This window comes from Rattus rattus, chromosome 14, assembly GCF_011064425.1.
Source record: "Rattus rattus isolate New Zealand chromosome 14, Rrattus_CSIRO_v1, whole genome shotgun sequence".
In the NCBI taxonomy this organism is placed as follows: domain Eukaryota; kingdom Metazoa; phylum Chordata; class Mammalia; order Rodentia; family Muridae; genus Rattus; species Rattus rattus.
The window spans coordinates 38,318,187-38,330,241 of NC_046167.1; positions in this window are offsets into that span (position 1 = coordinate 38,318,187).

Sequence of the window (12,055 nt, forward strand, 5' to 3'; positions counted from 1 at the left end):
ATACCTAAACCACACAAAGACCCAACAAAGAAAGAGAACTTCACACCAATTTCCCTTATGAATATCAACACAAACATACTCAATAAAATCAGAATCCAAGAGCACATCAAAACAATCATCTACCATGATCAAGTAGGCTTCATCCCAGGTATGCAGGGATGGTTTAATATACTGAAAACCATCAAGTAATCCATTATATAAACAAACTGAAAGAACAAAACCACATGATCATTTCATTAGATGCTGAGAAAGCATTTGACAAAATTCAACACCCCTTCATGATAAAAGTCCTGGAAAGAATAGGAATTCAAGGCCGATACCTGACATAGTAAAAGCCATATACAGCAAAACAGTCGCTAACATTAAACTAAATGGAGAGAAACTTGAAGCAATCCCACTAAAATCAGGGACTAGACAAGGCTGCCCACTCTTTCCCTGCTTATTCAATATAGTTCTCAATGTTTTAGCCAGAGCAATCAGACAACAAAAGGAGATGAAAGGGAAACAGATTGGAAAAGAAGAAGTCAAAATATCACTATTTGCACATGATATGATAGTATATTTAAGTGATCCCAAAAGTTCTACCAGAGAACTACTAAACCTGATAAATACCTTCAGCAAAGTGGCTGGGTATAAAATTAACTCAAATAAATCAGTAGCCTTCCTCTACACAAAAGAGAAACAAGCCGAGAAAGAAATTAGGGAAATGACACCCTTCATAATAGTCCCAAATAATATAACTTTAACCAAGCAAGTAAAAGATCTGTATGATAAGAACTTCAAGCCTCCGAAGAAAGAAATTGAAGAAGATCTCAAAAGATGGAAAGATCTCCCATGCTCATGGATTGGCAAGATTAATAGAGTAAAAATGGCCATTTTACCAAAAGCGATCTACAGATTCAATGCAATGCCCATCAAAATACCAATCCAATTCTTCAGAGAGTTAGACAGAACAATTTGCAAATTCATCTGGAATAACAAAAAACCCAGGATAGCTAAAACTATCCTCAACAATAAAAGGACTTTTGTGGGAATCACTATCCCTGAACTCAAGCAGTATTACAGAGTAATAGTGTAAAAACTGCATGGTATTGGTACAGAGACAGACAGATAGACCAGTGGAAGAATTGAAGACCCAGAAATGAACCCACACACCTGTGGGCACTTGATTTTTGACAAAGGAGCCAAATCCATCCAATGGAAAAAAGATAGCATTTTCAGCAAATGGTGCTGGTTCAACTGTAGGTCAACATATAGAAGAATGAAGATTGATCCATTCTTATCATCCTGTACAAATCTTAAGTCCAAGTGGATCAAGGACCTCCACATCAAACCAGATACACTCAAACTAATAGAAGAAAAAGTGGGGAAGCATCTGGAACACATGGGCACTGGAGAAAATTTCCTGAACAAAACACCAATGGCTTATGCTCTAAGATCAACAATCGACAAATGGGATCTCATAAAACAGCAAAGCTTCTGTAAGGCAAAGGACACTGTTGTTAGGACAAAACGGCAACCTACAGATTGAGAAAAGATCTCTACCAATCCTACAACTGATAGAGGGCTTATATCCAAAATATACAAAGAACTCCAGAAGTTAGACCGCAGGGAGACAAATAACCCTATTAAAAAATGGGGTTCAGGGTTGGGGATTTAGCTCAATGGTAGAGCGCTTGCCTAGCAAACGCAAGGCCCTGGGTTCGATCCCCAGCTCCAAAAAATAGAAAAAAGAAAAAAAATGGGGTTCAGAGTTAAACAAAGAATTCACAACTGGGGAATGCCGAATGGCTGAGAAGCACCGAAAGAAATGTTCAACATCTTTAGTCATAAGGGAAATGCAAATCAAAACAACCCTGAGATTTCACCTCACACTAATGAGAATGGCTAAGATCAAAAACTCAGGTGACAGCAGATGCTGGCGAGGATGTGGAGAAAGAGGAACACTCCTCCACTCTTGTTGGGATTGCAGACTGATACAACCATTCTGGAAATCAGTCTGGAGGTTCCTCAGAAAAATGGGCATTGAACTACCTGAGGGCGCAGCTATACCGCTCTTGGGCATATACCCAAAAGATTCCCCAACATATAACAAAGACAAGTGATCCACTATGTTCATAGCAACCTTGTTTATAATAACCAGAAGCTGGAAAGAACCCAGATGCCCTTCAACAGAGGAATGGATACAGAAAATGTGGTACATCTACACAATGGAATACTACTGTGCTATCAAAAACAATGACTTTATGAAATTCATAGGCAAATGGATGGAACTAGAAAATAACATCCTGAGTGAGGTAACCCAATCACAGAAAAACAGGCATGTTATGCACTTATTGGTAATTAGCCCAAATGCTCCAATTACCCTAGATGCACAGAACACATGACTCACTCAAGAAAGATGACCAAAATGCGGATGCTTCACTCCTTCTTTAAAAGGGGAACAAGAATACACTTAGGAGGGGATAAGGAGGCAAAGTTTAGAGCAGAGGCTGAAGGAACGCCCATTCAGAGACTGCCCCACATGTGGCCCATACATATACAGGCACCAAACTAGATATGATGGATGAAGCAAAGAAGTCCAGGCTGACAGGAACTGCATGCAGATCTCTCCTGAGAGATACAGTCAGAGTATGGCAAATACATAGGCGAATGGCAGCAGCAAACCACTGAACTGTGAATGGGACTCCCCTGTTGAAGGAATCACAGAAAGGACTGAAAGAGCTGAAGGGGCTTGAGACCCCATATGAACAACAATGCCAACCAACCAGAGCTTCCAGGGACTAAACCTCTACTCAAAGACTATACATGGACTGACCCTGGGCTCCAACTGCATAGGTAGCAATGAATAGCCTAGTAAGAGCACCAGTGGAAGGGTAAGCCCTTGGTCCTGCCAAGACTGAACCCCCAGTGAATGGGATTCTTGGGGGGGGGGAGGGCCATAATGGGGGGAGGAAGGGGATGGGAACACCCATGTAGAAGGTGAGGTGGAGGGGTTAGGGGGATTTTGGCCTGGAAACCGGTAAGGTAATAACAATTGAAATGTAAATAAGAAATACCCAATTTAGTAAAGATAAAAAAAGAGTTTCTTTTAATGCTAAACTATTTTTCATGCACACTGATGTATAATCTTCTATCCCAGAACCTCCATCCAGTCCCCTTTAAAACACATCCACTGTTTCCACAGGATTCCTCTGCTCCCTTTAGCTATTTGAAACAGAGGCAGATTCCTCCCTATGTGACCCATTATTCTAACCAGTGCATTCAAAAATAAGTTTGCTTAAAACCTTGGAAGAAAAGGAACATTTCATTTGTCTCTAGAATAATGTTCAATATAAGTTTACCTAGCAAAGTTACAAATAGGTGGTGTAAATTTAGATGTCCCCCATTTGGAAATATTATTAAAATTTTTTTAAAGCACGAGATCAATAGCTAATGAATGGATAATTCAGATCAGCAAATTACAGAAAGAGAAAATCTGAAAGCCCAGGGCTAATAACTTAGAACATTAAAAAGTCCAGTTAAAGCAAGATTTCCAGTGGAGTGTGGTCCCCTGGAGGCCCAGATAAGCAGGGACAGAGATCCTGAAGTGGCATTACTCTGCCTGAAGACAGAGATTTAGCAAATGTAGACTTATTTACATAGAGTTTGCTTAAGGAATCTGAACCTGAGAGTTTGGCAGTGCTAATCTAACTGTAACCAGTTGAGATAATATGGCAGCCATAAAGAGGATATTGAGGAAAGACATGAGATTAAACTCATGTTTTGTTATTTTGGTCACAATTTAGGGAATATCTAGATTTTACTTCATTCTCTCCATCAATGATACACAGAGAAGTGAGACTTAGAAGGTCAAACCAAGCAACCAATTTCCATTGATTGCAAGAGCTTTAGCCCTAGATATTTTTGTAGAACACTGAGCATCAGCCAAGTGGACGAGGGAGGGACCGACTTAGTTGCCTGCCAGAGCAGGCTAAACTACCACCTCTGTTCTTTTTAGCTCCAACTCAAGTGGCTTGTCACAGAAATAATCCACTCCCAGAGCTGAGTAGATTCACAGAAAGCTGAGGAAAAGGCCACAACCGTTAGGAAAGCTTTTGACTCGGTGCCTCATGTTCTATGTCATGGCCTGGCTAAGCTGAGAAATTACCACCTGCCAGAACACGCCACACAGCAAAGGTCTGTCTGGTCTGTGAGTCGGGAAGATCTCAGCAACCTCAGTTATCCCTCTAGCCTGTGGACATCCACAGGCAGGAATATCTATGGACTCCCTTCGATCTCCAGCTGACCTGCCCCTGGGTGTTTCTTGGTACCTCAGTCTGTCCTCCATGGCTCCCACTCACATCCACAAAAGTGTGTCTACCCCTAGCCAGAGGCAGGCATCAACACTCTCATGGGCCCTGCTTTTTTTCTCCCCACAAGACCTATTAAAGACAGAGAAAACAAATTAGTTTCAGCTTCAATCTTGGTTGCTATCATCTAAGAGGCCTTGTTTGTGTGAATTCCTGTACTCTTGTTTCACCATAGCTATTTAATTTCTACAAACATCTCTAAACAGTCACTATTGCTTTTATCCCCATCTCACAGGTCAGAAGACTGCAGCATGGGTCAAATGCTCCTATTTGGGATAATAATTGAAAACTTTCAACTATGATTTTACTTACTAGGTATAAACTATTAGTGTAAAATTTAGAAATGACACATACCAAATAAATACAACACTTAAATATATAGTTATCTATAGATAATTTTAAATGAATTGAAAATAAAGCTCTGTTTTTCAGTTTCACCTTTTAGTGTCAGGTGTGCCAGAAGATTTCTTTTTTCTCTCTCTCTCTTTTTTTCTTTTTTCTTTTTTTTGGAGCCGGGGACCGAACCCAGGGCAGAAGATTTCTTTACAGCAACACTATAACACTATCTTTTATTTCCCAAACTTCAGAATCAAGTGTCCATTAAATCACAATAAAATATAAAGCCACAAGGAACTTCCATTATGTCCTTCAGACATAGAGTGTTCTGCAGTGCCCTTCAGCAATTTACTAACCTGTGCAAGAGTTAGCTTTAGGCAACATCATGGAACTAGACTTATCAAAGTCAAAATCATTTCATTCCCAGGCAACAGCACAAACAAAACAAAGGTAGGAAGATCTCTCCTTCATATGACTACCACTGGAAACCAGTGCTTGTCTCCAGAAAGCTACATTTGGGTCAATGTGAAAGACCTCTTCTGTCCTCCTTTTCATCCCTCAATAGTACCATCTTTTTGCATAAGCTCCAGGTAGAGTTTTTAGCACCAGCCAAGAACGAAACAGGACAGCTTCTGGGCCACTGTCAATAGTATATGAAGTCTCCAAAAGAGGATAGTTTTCTGGCCAAATAAGCATTCATTCACTAAGGATTACCAATACCCTCTGCATTTGTTCACTGTGTGAAAATGACTGAGGTTAACAAGAATGGAAGTCCAAAAGCATGGTGCCTGCATTCTGGCATGGTCATTACTAGATATTTTGTGACATGGCAGAGAAACAGAAAGGGAAGCAGCCAAGTGTAGAAGAGGCCAAATGAATGAGAATATATTGTTTAATTACAACCTATTCTAGCAAGAATTGACTCAGTCACTGAAGACATTAGCCACTTCCGAGGATGTTTCTTCATAACCTAGCCACCTTTCATGGTTTCATGGGGCCCTCCCTTTTAACTGTTCTACTATCTCAACACTGATTCACATCAACTTCTATCACAAGTGACCATTTGGGGAACACATTCAAACCACATTCAGGCCATATCCCTTCTAAGTTCAAGACTGTCTATTCAAAAGAAGGGATATAGTCAAAGACATGCTTCCGGGCTCACAACGCTAGCAATTCCAAGTGGGGAAGAAAGGGAAAATGCACAGAGCCCTTAAAAGACCAAAGTGACAAATTCCATCTGGAAAATGAAAAGACGGCGATGGAGTAAAGTGAGCCTTTGGCCCTTTAGATGGGGTGCTCAAGAAATGCCTCTATGGAGAGAAGCAATCGAAATTTAGGCTGGGCAGAAGATTCAGCAAAAACATTCCAAGCAGAGAGAAATGCCACATCAAAGGCCTTGGTTTCAATGAACTCATCTTGTTTGAGGAATTGTACATGCCTAAATAGAAAAACTCGTGGTTATACCTCCAGTCACTGAGTTCAGAAGTGCTAAGGCCAGTGCGGCCAGGTCTGATGTCTTCAAATAGAACAATGGGATGTCAGTCTAAGGCCCACCTGAAGTAGAGGCTGTCCTGCAGAAAACTCACAACATCTGACTTATAGTTTAGTAGGGTTCTTCTGGTTAGTCTGCAGAAATGGGTGATAGGAGACTGAGAAGAAAAGCAAGAATGGAAGGCCCGGGATAGACAATGGCCACTTGCATACAGGCCACTACAACAGAGTGGTATAAGACATTCTGTATGATTAAATAGTCGGCAGGGCATGGCATTGATGGAAATGCTAGAGAAAGTAAAGGGGCAAAATGGTTCAAAGAAATCCACCTAAGGTTTAGTCACAATAAATGTAACTGATATTCAAAGAACTATACAATGAATGATAAAAGGATAAAATCTTCTCTTTCTATAACTATCAGATGTCTGAGTGTGTGTGTTTGTGTGTCTGTATGTGAGTATATGCGAGCATGTGCGTGTGAGCATGTGCGTGTGAGCGTGCGTGTGTGTGTGTGTGTGTGTGTGTGTGTGCATGTCTGTGTGTGTTTACTGCTACATGTACAGAAAGAAGCTATAATGTGAATGACATTTTGCTCCTGTCTCAGCTGGTGTATGAGAGGTCCTTTGATATCATTCTAATTATTTGGTTACTCTCACAATCATTTACTACTTTTAATGCATGTCAAATCATAGTTTAAATAAAGCTAGACTTTATTCTCTTCTAGGGCAAACCCTATTATTCAGCATTACTTCAAGTTCTCACTGCTATTTTTATGAGTGACAGACGCAGATTTGCTAGTTGAATTGAATTAACAAAACCAACACTCTTTCAAAAGAAAGCCTGAGGAAATGCTGTGAGCTAGTAAGGAAGGCTGAGCTGTGGACTAGTGTTTGGTCTGGTTGAGGAATGTCAGCAAAACTTCCTCTTCCATATTTTTCCTTAATTCCAATAGTAACTGGGGATAAGCTGACTAAACTGAGAAGTTGAAGATTTTTGTTACTGATGGCAAAACTTACCCAATGTATCTGGATGGGCTCTGCCTCTGGATGGTAAAGCAAAGGTAGAAAAACCACAGAACAAACATGGTGTTATATAGGTCATCCAGGTCCTGACACAAACTGTGGGGGGAACCGGAGGGGTATAAAATGAGAAAATAAAGGAAATCATTTTTACCAGAAAACGTTTTAAAAGCCAACATTTCTCATGTATTTGCATCAGAAGTGTCTGTTTAGTGAAAATTTTCAGAATGTGCTGTTGATGTTCAGCGTTGAAAGTTCTTATCTTGCTTCCTTTTAGAGCATTTCCTTGATTAGTGGTATTCAGCTACTTTGCCCCATTCACTTGAAAAGAGTCCTATTTTTTCTGATGCAATGGACACTTTGCTACTCTTTCCAGTAACACTAACAGTGCTGGCTAACTTGTATAAAGCCCTACGAATCATCAGGTGCAAGTATTCACTTAGTCCTCAAGTCACATTAGGTTTTTGGTGTAGGTAAATTACCATGAAATGGGCTGGAGTCGTCTGTTCAGTGTCATCTAGCTGGGAAGATAAGCAGCCATTCTTCTGGTTCAGACCGTAATGACTGTTGACAGCTGATGCATGAAGCAATAGGAATGCAGAGGTGCCCCAAATATCCACAGGCTTTTAAGACAAAGCTCATCTGTGAAATTTAAGTTCACTGAGTCTTCACAAGGACTATGACATGCACCATCATTTTGAAAATCTCTAAAACTTATATCCCAAAGAGAAAAGACAAAACCCTCAAGTGAGTTGAATTGTCCATATTTTTCTGAGAAGGTGAAGCAGAATGACATCCTGAAGCACGCCTTCCTCTTGTTTTACAAAACAAAATAAAACCCCTTGAAAACTTTTCTGAAAATGCAAAAGGAAGAATGTTGCACCTCGATGCAGATGCTTCTAGGAGAATCTCACCAGCTCTCCAAATCACAAATGGAACAGACCTCTATGATTCCCAAGAGGCAATGGAAGCAGGGCAGAAGTATGTAGGAAAGCCTGTTCATCTTTCTATATGGTCTGCACGAGCTGTGCACGGGATGCCACTACTCCACTGGTCACTGGGAGCAGTTCAGAAGAGCGTAAATGAAACAAAGGCATAGCTTGGAGTACTGCACATGAAAGCTGTGGGCCTCCAGCAGGCCACTGTGTTGCTGTCACTGTGAAAGCCCCACTGTTTCCCAGGCTTCTCTTCTGAGAGTGCTGTGTTAAAAGCTCATTCATTCTTTATAGCATCCCTAATTATCCCTTATGAGACCACTGAGATCCAGAAGATTTACAGACTTGCTCAATTCCCACAGCTGGTAATAACTTCCCCTGAACTTACTCTGTCTGCAAATCATTGGTTTCCCCTGCTCTCAAAAAGATATCAGTCTCTACCACATAGGAGTCTGCTCTCTAGCAGTTCTACCCCTCATGCCTGTTAACAGCTTATGGAGAATGGTGCTATGACTCCAAAGGATGTACACTGTCACCTCAGGAACTTACCATGTACTCTGTGCCAGAATCTCATCCCACTTCCCATTCCAGGAGTCACTCTTCAGAATTCAGTTCCTTCTGAGGAGCAGGGACTGTTGCCTTATCACTTGCTTTTGCAGTACAGTTTTTCACATTAATTTTTCTTTACCATTTCTCTTACTTCCTTGTCCAGTGAAGCATTTTGTCTTGTCCTCTACACTGGAAGAACCATGCTGCTAACTTGTCCACAGAGCATGGAGTCTGGCCTCAAGTGGGTGAGCAACATTATATCTGGAGGAGTGGAAAGTTCAATTTCTTTTCTTTATTTTTGCATTATTGTTAACATTTTCACTCTAAGCCTGAACATTCTAAAGTTTCTGCTCATAACATCAACAGTCTGATTTAGTTTTATTTAACTAAAACAGACTGTTCTATTCTTTCCTAGCAAAGAAGGAAATGGCTGTGTACTAAAATCCTTGGTGATGGCAAGATTCCATGTTGCCATGGAATCAAAGAAAAAGCAGAGAATCCAAGAGGGAAGGTTTTATATGATCCTTAATTTTATTCAACTGTTCTCCTGTTTCCTCAGAAATGACTGAAACTTCTTTAAGCATGGTACCTTTTTAGCCACTCCACATCACCAGCCTGGGAAGCCAGGCATGATGTGCTAGTGATCTGAGAGATCACATGTGCTCTGAGATCTTTCAAACTTTGAAAAGCACTGTGGTCAGAGTGAAGTGAATGCAAGTTCTGTCCCCAGCATAGCCATGCTCTACATGCAGGCATCTGTATGTGGCCCTAAAACTTGTAGGTTCTTGCAGACTTTGATTTTTCAAAACCTACTTTAATAAGGGTTTAATAATACTTCTCTTCCCCTCCCAGTCAACTGTCTAAAGGTAGAAGAAAAAAGATGGTAAACAGGACAAGGGGGTACAGACCTGTTTAGAAGTAGTTCTTTGAGCCAATTCCACTCTCCATTTGCCAGGATGCCAACAATACAGTTCAGAAGTGTCACAAAACATGAATTAGCAATGGAGGAAAGATCCAGTGAAAACCACCAGGCCTCCACTGAATTGGCATGAGTCAGTGGGAGCGCCAGGGACAACCTGGAATGCCAGAAGTTCTCTGCCATGTCTCTCTCAACAAGGTGAAGTTCAGCAGAGATGCAAAGACCAAAGAAAAGTTGCACAGCAAGCTATGCAAACATCCTGTCACTATCCACTGAGTTATACTCTCTCCAACAATCATGTCCTCTCATGGTTCTTGCCTCAGCAAAGCATCGCATGAGTCTGCTTCAGCAAAATATCAGGTGAGACTGCATCACATGACACAACCAGAAAATTACACTTTAGGATCTGGAGTGAGGATGTGGCATTTATTGTATTGTTTTTGAAGATTTAGTCAAGGAACAGGTAGCAAGTGACTAGCCAAGGACCTTCTCAGTGGCATGCAGTCACTGATGCCCACCCTCTTTTTCCCTTTGCCTTATCTTGGGAGATTTTGATACAGGCAAGCTTCAGAGAATCCTTTCCATTTTTAGAGAAGGTCTATGTATATATTTGCCAGAGTTATCTTAAAGCACCATGCACCTAACTAACAGAAATTTATTAGTACAGTTCAGGAGGTTGAGCTTTTAACATTAAGGTTTTGGTAGGGCTGGTTTCTTTTATATGATCAGAGGGAGAATCTATTTTATCTGTCTTGCATAGAGTTTAGTACAAGAACAGATGGGATTCTCCAAGTGACATGTCTGTGTGTGTCCAACTTTCCCCTTTATATAAGAACATCATTTTATCGGATCAGAGTCTACCATGAGGACTGCATTTGAATCACATAAAAACTTTACTTCTAAATAACTTCTCATTCTCATAGTTCCGTGTTCAGAACTTCACTGTATCTTTTAGAGGTAAAAAATTCAAGCTATAATGTATCCATAGTTATTGTTAGATATTTAAAGGAATCTGTAGTCACTACAAATTTTCTTGTTGGCTTATCTTACCCAGAACCTGGTCATCAAGCCTGGACATTTGAGAAAGGCCAGAGTGTATCTTGAGTATCAAATCATGAGGAACTCCCACAGTAATTCTGGTGGTCTTTATTCAGACACATGCTTCAGATTGACTATTCCTTATCTAAAATGTTTGGGGAAAAGTTTTGTGAATTTTAGACTTTTGCTTCCTGGCTGGTTTTAGGATACCATAATGAGTTTTATGAAAGTGACTAAAAGTCCAATTTTTAAAAATATATCTTTCATATATAGGTTAAAGATAATCTTACATTGTTAGTATAATTACATTTTCGGTATGACCTAACACATGAGGACAGTATGACATTTTAAAATTTCATTAATATGTTGGTGCTCAAAACTTCATATTTTGGAGCATTTTAGAGTCAGGATTTTTAGATTCTGAATGCTCAACCAATATAAGAGAAGAATCCACAGAACATAGTGTTTTGACTTTATATTCTGTACTCCATAGTCTACATAGATGGGGCATTTCCTTGTGAAATGATCGATGTGTTAGGGCCCAGAGGGAAGGGTCACCTCTGTGAGTGTGGTCTTGGGAGGCGTAGGAAGGTAGCTGAGAGTGAGCTGGGAGAAGAAGCGGAAGAGCAGCGCTCTCTGAGCTCCCTGCCTGAGTTCCTGCCTTGGCTCTCATAATGTGGAACTGGAAGCAAAATAAACCCTTTCCTCTCTATGTTGTTTTCAGCCATGGTGTTTATAGAAGCAGTAGAAAGAAAAAAATAAACAATTTGATTCCCACATATTGAATACACCATAAAACTGAACTTCAGTTACTATGGATAACATGAGATGTCATTTAAAATGAGTGGCCTGAAAATGTGGGAGCATGGGTCCTAAAGCCAACAGGCTTTCTCCTCAGAGCTTTTTCCTTCTTCAAAGAACAACCTAGACTATGACATATACAGGTTCTCAGACACGGAAACAATTCTGGACGGCTAGCAGAGGAAGCCTGCGGGTTGCAGTTTAGGGAAGATCTTCCAGTTTGAACTACTTTACGTCACCATAACTTGAAGGAGAGGTACCAGAATGGAACATTTATAAGGTGCTGGTCTTCTAAGGTCAATGTTATCCTTATGTCTGTCCATCAGTGTGCTTCTGACTGAGCATTTGTGATGAAAAATAAAATGTCCTCTTCTTCATCACCTTTAGGTTTCTTTGCTGTTTGGGACATGTATCATTTGTTGTAATCAAAGACTTAGGTTCACATTAGGACTTATGTAATTATACTGCTGGCATTGTTGAGTTAGGATACATAAATATCTAAGTGAAGCTACTGGTATTACACATATCATAAGAGTTGTGATCCATTTGTATCTGTCTGCAGAGCTATTTTTCACTAGGGTTGCAGTGTCAGAAGTCTATTGTGGTAGTTAT